Source organism: Camelina sativa, chromosome 20 (genome assembly GCF_000633955.1).
Source record: "Camelina sativa cultivar DH55 chromosome 20, Cs, whole genome shotgun sequence".
Classification (NCBI taxonomy): Eukaryota; Viridiplantae; Streptophyta; class Magnoliopsida; order Brassicales; family Brassicaceae; genus Camelina; species Camelina sativa.
The window spans coordinates 25,734,443-25,741,919 of record NC_025704.1 but is presented as its reverse complement, the minus strand read 5'-3'; the positions used below and the strand labels follow the sequence as shown (position 1 = coordinate 25,741,919).

Below are 7,477 nucleotides of genomic sequence, written 5' to 3'. Positions count from 1 at the left end.
CTTCCCCACACAAAGTTCCTGGAGATCTTATCCAGCTGATCCAAAGTCGACTTAGGGAGAGCAATAACACTCATCGAGTGGATTGGTATAGCTGATAACACTGCCTTGGAAAGAGCGATCCGACCTGCCAAACTCAACGTACGTCCCTTCCAGCCAGACAATCTGGAGGCTACTCTTTCCACCACATCCCCAAACGTGTTCTTATTAATCCGTTTATGTAAAACTGGCATGCCAAGATACTTGCCCAAATCCCGAGTCGAACCAATGCCACTCTCATTGCTAATCATTTGAGCCAGCTCCCGACTCACATTCTCTAAGAAGAAGATCTTCGATTTGTCCAGACTCACCTTTTGTCCTGATGCTACACAGAAACGCTCTAAGACTCTTCGAATGACTCGAACCTGTGCCACTGAGGCCTCAGCAAAAAAGATAAGGTCATCAGCAAAGCATATGTGCGCGAGGGCATCCTTGAACCTTGATGTGTATTTACTTAGTTGTGGTCCTTGTCGTATTCATTTCCAGCCTGGAATGAAGTGGCTTCTCTCGTCTTCCATCAGCTGTAATTTGCTAATTAATGTATCAAGTTGCAATTTTCTTGGACCCAGAACGCCAGAAGGCTAAACGGAAAAGGAAATAATTGTAACCAGAATTTTCAAACCAAAATTGAAAAGGACATATCAAATTTGAAGAGTGAGTGAAGTAATAAAAATATGGCTTTGTTTTGTGGAATTTCCAGTTTTTCTAACAAACAATGTAAATGACTTTAAAACTTCATTGGTTAGCGGATAAACCAAATGACCGTGTGAATCTTTCCGTATTTCAATATTTAATTCTCAAAATGCTGGGACAAAAGTTATATATTTATTTTATTATTAGATGATTTGCAAGTTACCTTTTCCTCACCACATATCCCAACATTTATGATATGTGCAAAATTATATTGGTCATTCTTTTTGCATATATGTTTTTTTTTTTAAATGTAAAACAAAAGGCCCTTCAATAACAATAGCAACTATTTATCTGAATTTGAGCAAACTATGGTATTTTCAAAACTAGATACAGATCAAGTTTTAAAATACCCGGCTGTGAGAACTGAGATTGAGCTTCTCCTTCCGAAGTGATTTGAATGTGGAGGAGCTTATCGCTGTTTAAATAGTTCCAAACTGAATTGAGAGAGTTTTTGAGAGTTTGAATTTGTATTGCTGTTTTAGGAAAAATATTCGATCCTTTACAAAAAACTCCCCCTTACATATTTATACCGGTCAATTTATTACCTAATTAATGCGTAATTAATAAGGCGTGATTTGTGCAACCTAATTAACCCTCTTGAATGCGGGAATCTTTGACCAGGCCCGAGCTGCGAGCTGACCAACACGAAGCATCTCCGCGCTCCCGTCCTTTCTCCGGGCTTGATGGGCCGATCAGTGACACGCTCTTGGCCCATTAGACAAACCCGGCCTAAGCCCTTCGCCTATTACCCGAGATGACTGATCGTGGGTACAACACCGGCGTGTTGCGTATCTTTAAATATAAATATAATTATTCGAATTTTTAAAAAAAATTCATATGAATTATTTGTTTAGTATAACAAATTCAAACACTTTCAATACATTTTGGTCTCGTGATTTTGTATGATTCACTCCCCGTCTCTTAATATACTCGATATTAAGCTCTGGCTCTAGCTCCTTCAAATTAACTTGGTACTATCACAAATCAACGGAAACACGGAAAAAAACTAACAAGGTACTATCACAATGCTGTTTTTAAATTCGTTAGTAAGAAAAGAAAAAAGAAAACGGAGTTTATACTGGACTAATTTTATGAAACTTTATCAAAATGATACCATGCTTCACATAACACAAAGAATACAAACAGAACTGAAGAAAGATGGGCAAATATGAAGGCAATGCCAAGATTATTATTGTCCTAAAAAAAAAACCTTGAGACTGAGATCATAAAAGCTAGAAAAGTTGTAAAATCCACCAGATGCATGTTAACAAATGATAACTTCACATCTGCGAGAACGCTTTCTGGATGTAAGATACACCTTGTAGATATGATATATGGGTTGATTAGTCATACTCTTAGGAGAATCTGTGAAACTTAACTTGAGTTTCTTAAGGACTCGTGAGTTCTCAAGAAAATAGTGAACTAGTTTAATCCCAGTTGCTTCCTTCCTGATCAGTTTGTTAATCTCTATACACTCCAGAGTTGATGTCATACACCGAGGCACGTCGGTAAGATCAGTTTGCTCTGGCTCCGCTGAAACAAATAAGTCCTGCGAAATAAAACGAATTGATCAGCTGCTTACAATATAATATATGTCAACAACAATGATATTATTTTACCAAATCAAAAATCAAAACAGATTCTTACCAAGATGAGCTTTTTCAGATTTGGGCAGCTCTCAAGAAAGGCTGGCAATAGTTGTAACGATGAGCTCGAAAATGATGCCTTCAAATGAGATAGGTGATGGAATTTAGGAATTGGTTCCAGTTTTGAATAACGATGTATGACCTGCAAGAAGAAAGCAAAGGATACATATATGTGAGAATCTTTCCAATAGATAACTAAACTGTTAGATATGATGCATCACAGAGAACAATATTTACCTCTAGAGTACGTTGGGAGAAGATCATATGTCTTACAGTCGAAATACCGGTGAGAAAATCACGGACGATATATCTCTTCCTGTAAATATCAAAAGAACCGAATTCAGTATCAAGGTCTATCTTGAGCAATGAACTCAGATTCTTTACCATGATTCTATCAGACAGCCTATCTCTAAAACTCATATGCTTGAGTTCTGGAGCATCAATCTTAACCAATGTAGATTTAGTAGACATCTCTAAATCAAACATTAAACGGAAGATCTTCAGAGTTGGAGAACTTACACGTAGAACAGGCAGAGCTTGTAGATCCGCATCATTGTTGTACCCACGATCTGTCATCTCGGGCAATAGGCAGGAGGGCCTAGGCCGGGCTTGTCTAATGGGCCAAGAGGGTATTGCCGATAGGCCCATCAGGCCCGGAGAAAGGAAGAGAGCGCGGAGATGCTTCGTGTTGGTCAGCTCGCAGCTCGGGCCCGGTCAAAGATTCCCGCATTCAAGAGGATTAATTAGACCCCGCAAATCGCGTCCTATTAATTGTGCATTAATTGGGTAATAAATTGGTCGGTATAAATATGTAAGGGGGGTGTCAGTTGTAAAGGATCGAACGTTTTTCCAAAAAAGCAATACAAATTCAAATACTCAAAAACTCTCTTAATCCAGTTCGGAACTACTTAACGGCGATAAGCTCCTCCACGTTTAAATCACTTCGGAAGGAGAAACTCGTTTTCAGTTCTCACATTTGGCGCTAGAAGGAGGGCAGTTATCGCCTGACTCTCGTTAAGTTCCAATTTCATACACAAATACACTCCACGCAACCACCGCTATGGCAAGCAGCTCTCCCAATCAGGCATCCTTGGAGGTGATCCAGAAGCTCCTGCAGGACTTGTCCGAAAAGTCCAACCATCAGCAAGCCGCCTCCGCCACTCTTACTGAACGATTCGACACCTTGGAGGGTCAGATCTCCGCTCGTCTGGAGGAAGGTACGACGTCCGTAGCAGACCTCTCAGCCTCCCACCGCGCGTACGCCGATCGGGTCGATCTCCTGTCCTCTGACCAAAACCCACGTCGGCGTGCTTTAGATTTCTCCGGTGTGACTCCACCTTCCACCTCGCAGGCGGCAGCAACAGATGTCACTCCGGGAGATTCGTTCCCACCTCAAACCAATACGCAAACAGCGCCACCGCTGGTTGGCGTTGGCCACACTCCGGTTCAGCCCGGCGTCATCCGATCTTCCGAGGTCCCAGTCCGTCTTCCTCTCCCTGTGGATGGAAACATTTCGACTTCGGGATATGCTACCAATCCCAAGATCTTCCGCATGCAGAGCGAGATCCGGGACATGCGGTCTGTGATGCACAGTGCAACCACTTCAGCTCCAGACATCTTTCGAGTGATCGAGGAGTTGAGGCGAACTCCTTTTTCCGATCAAATAGCCCGAGTCCGCATCAAAGATACGGGCAAAATTAAGTTCTCGCGCTACGAAGGAAAAGGAGATCCGACCAATCATCTCAGGACGTTCTTGCTGACAGCTAGCAGGGTGGACCTCGAGCCCCACGAAGCAGACGCTGGGTACTGCAAGCTGTTCGCAGAAACGTTTAGTGGACCGGTACTGCTTTGGTTCGCCTCTTTAGCAGCTGGCTCCATCTCAAACTTTACCGAGCTGTCGACCTCGTTCGTCAAGCAGTACTCTAGCCTAATCGAAACTGCGGTGACGGATGCTCAGCTTTGGAACTTAAGCCAAAAGGCTGGAGAGTCTCTCCGGTCTTACATAACAAAGTTCAAGGAGATCCAGGTCAAGATTCCAGGACTCTTGGACTCCACAGCCCTGGCCGAGCTCAAGAACGGCCTCTGGCATGAATCTCGCTTCCGCGAAGAGCTGTCCGTAAATCGGTTCCCAACCATTCAGGACGCATTACACCGGGCTTCAAACTGGATAGTCGCGGAGGAAGACAAACTCGCCGCTGCACAAAAACAAAACGCTCCGCCTACAGGAAAACCACGGTTCGAATCGCCCGCCAAAAAGACTCCGCCTACGACTCCGAAGTCCGAGCCGAGCACGTTCGCAGTCACTCAATCTCCTAAAAAGAATTCTCCAAAGAATTCACCGTCCAAACCGCCATTCTCACCGCGCTCCAAGAGTGGTGTGCTCCCAAGTAACAAGTGGGTCCGAGATGAGGACACGTACTGCGAGCTCCACAAAACCAACAGTCATTCCACTCGTGACTGTAAGAAGCTGATGCCTCGCAGAAAAGTACATGGCGGGAGAAATGCCAAACGTAACAATCGAGGAGTTAGAGCAGAAATTGACTCCCGAGGTGGACGAAGATGCTCCACCTTCGAAAAAATCGAGGCAGTCTGATGGCAATGAAACCCCCAAGAAAAGAATCGAAGTGATAATGGGGGGATCGCGTCTCTTTCGGAACTCCATCACTGCGATCAAAGACCACCAGCGGAAGCTCACTAGCCCCCAGCCGAAGCGAGCTAAGATAGTAGCAAGCGATCTACCTGAAATTTCTTTCTCCGAGAAGGAAACTGAGGGACTGGACACTCCGCACGATGACGCACTCGTCATTTCACTTGACGTGGCGAACCACGAGGTCTGCCGAATCCTAATTGACACTGGGAGTTCGGTAGACTTGATTTTCCTCGAGACGCTCACTAGAATGGGTATCGGGAAAGAACACATCGTAGGACCACCCTCACCATTGGTCTCGTTCACTAGCGAGACGTCAATGTCTTTGGGTACGATCACATTACCGGTGTCCACTCAAGGAGTGGTTAAAATGGTGGAGTTCACGGTTTTCGACCGACCTGCGGCCTATAATGTTATTTTGGGAACTCCCTGGCTCTACCAGATGAAGGCAGTGGCCTCGACGTACCATCAGTGCGTCAAATTTCCGACCCCGCAAGGAGTCCGGGAGGTTCTAGGAAGCCAAAGGACGGCAAGGAGCTGTTACCTCGCAAGTCACAAGCTCCTGATCCAATAGCAACCACAGCTTGAGGTCCCGAAGAATCCAGTTCAGAAGCAGTTAAAAGGCGACCTCACTGATGTCCATTTTCATCAATGATAAGTTTCCGGATCAGGAAATCCAGATCGGAGTGGGATTGGACAGCGAGCTCCGCGCCAGTCTGATAACCTTCCTAAAAGAATGAACGGCCACCTTCGCGTGGTCCGTAGACGAGATGTCCGGCATCAGTCCAGAAGTTATCTCCCACGAGCTGAATGTGGACCCTACGTTCCGACCTGTAAAGCAGAAGCGAAGGAAGCTGGGTCCTGAGCGAGCTGAAATCGTTAACAAAGAGGTTGAACGTTTGCTGAAGGCAGGACAGATACGCGAAGTAAAATACCCTGAGTGGCTCGCAAACACAGTGGTAGTCAAAAAGAAGAATGAAAAGTCACGAGTCTGCGTTGATTTCACCGCCCCAAAGACAGCTTTCCACTTCCGCATATCGACCGGTTAGTTGAGTCCACTTCGGGTCACGAGCTGATGTCTTTCATGGATGCATTCTCTGGCTGCAACCAAATCCTTATGAACCCGGACGCCCAGGACAAGACTGCGTTCATTACGGACCGTGGGATCTATTGCTACAAGGTGATGCCTTTTGGGTTAAAGAATGCGGGAGCAACTTACCAGAGACTGGTGAATCGAATGTTCGAGCATCAACTCGGAAAGACCATGGAAGTGTACATCGATGACATGCTGGTAAAGTCAATGGAAGCCAGCTCGCATCTCGCTGATCTAACGGTCTGCTTTGACATCCTGAATCAGTTCGGGATGAAGCTTAACCCCACGATGTGCACCTTTGCAGTCCCATCAGGGGAATTTCTGGGGTATATCATCACAGAAAGAGGAATTGAAGCGAACCCGAGGCAGATTAATGCTTTCCTGTCTATGAGTTCTCCTAGGACCTTGCGCGAAGTGCAACACCTTAACGGACGGATCGCAGCTCTCAACCGCTTCATTTCTCGATCTACGGACAAATGCCTCCCTTTCTACCAGCTGCTACGAAAAGGGGGAAAAAACTTCCTATGGGACACGAAGTGCGAGGAAGCGTTCGCTCAGCTCAAAGCTTATTTATCTGAACCACCGGTCTTGGCTAAGCCTGAGTTCGGTGAGCCGCTCTTTCTTTACGTAGCCGTATCGAACAGTGCGGTCAGCGGAGTCTTGGTTCGTGAGGAAAGGGGGGAGCAGAGACCAATTTTCTATATCAGCAAGTCATTTACTGGGGCGGAGTCCAGGTACCCTATGATGGAGAAATTGGCCCTAGCAGTGGTCACTTCGGCAAGAAAGCTGCGGCCTTACTTCCAGTCCCATACAATCATAATCCTGACAACGCAGCCACTTCGGACGGTATTACATAGTCCGAGCTAATCCGGGCGGCTAGCTAAATGGTCTATCGAGTTGAGCGAATACGACATCGAGTTCCGTACTCGAACCTGTGCGAAGTCGCAGGTGCTGGCTGATTTCTTGATTGAACTCCCACTAGCCTCTTCGGTTAGCGACAATGTCGAAGCCCCATGGACGTTGTATGTTGATGATGCTTCTTCCAAATCGGGAGCAGGAATTGGGGTCCGCCTCACTTCTCCTACAGGCGAAGTGATCGAGCAGTCATTTCGCTTGGCTTTCAGTGCGTCCAACAATGAAGCCGAGTACGAATCCTTCCTTGCTGGCTTACGCCTCGCAGTGGGGATTGGTGTCCGAAAACTTCGAGCTTTTTGCGATTCGCAGCTGGTCACCAACCAGTTTTTGGGGGAGTACGAGACAAAGGATGGTCGTATGGAGGCTTATTTGTCCACAGCTCGGGAGTTAGTCGCTAGGTTCGAGGAGTTCGAAATCACTAAGATCCCACGAAGTGAGAACTCCGCT

The 7,477-nt window shown here is 46.0% G+C and overlaps 1 pseudogene; it reads right to left on the bottom strand.

Annotated features, from left to right (window-relative positions):
* The window catches only part of LOC104772822, a 16,967-nt pseudogene continuing 11,392 nt past the window's right edge, over positions 1,903-7,477 (bottom strand).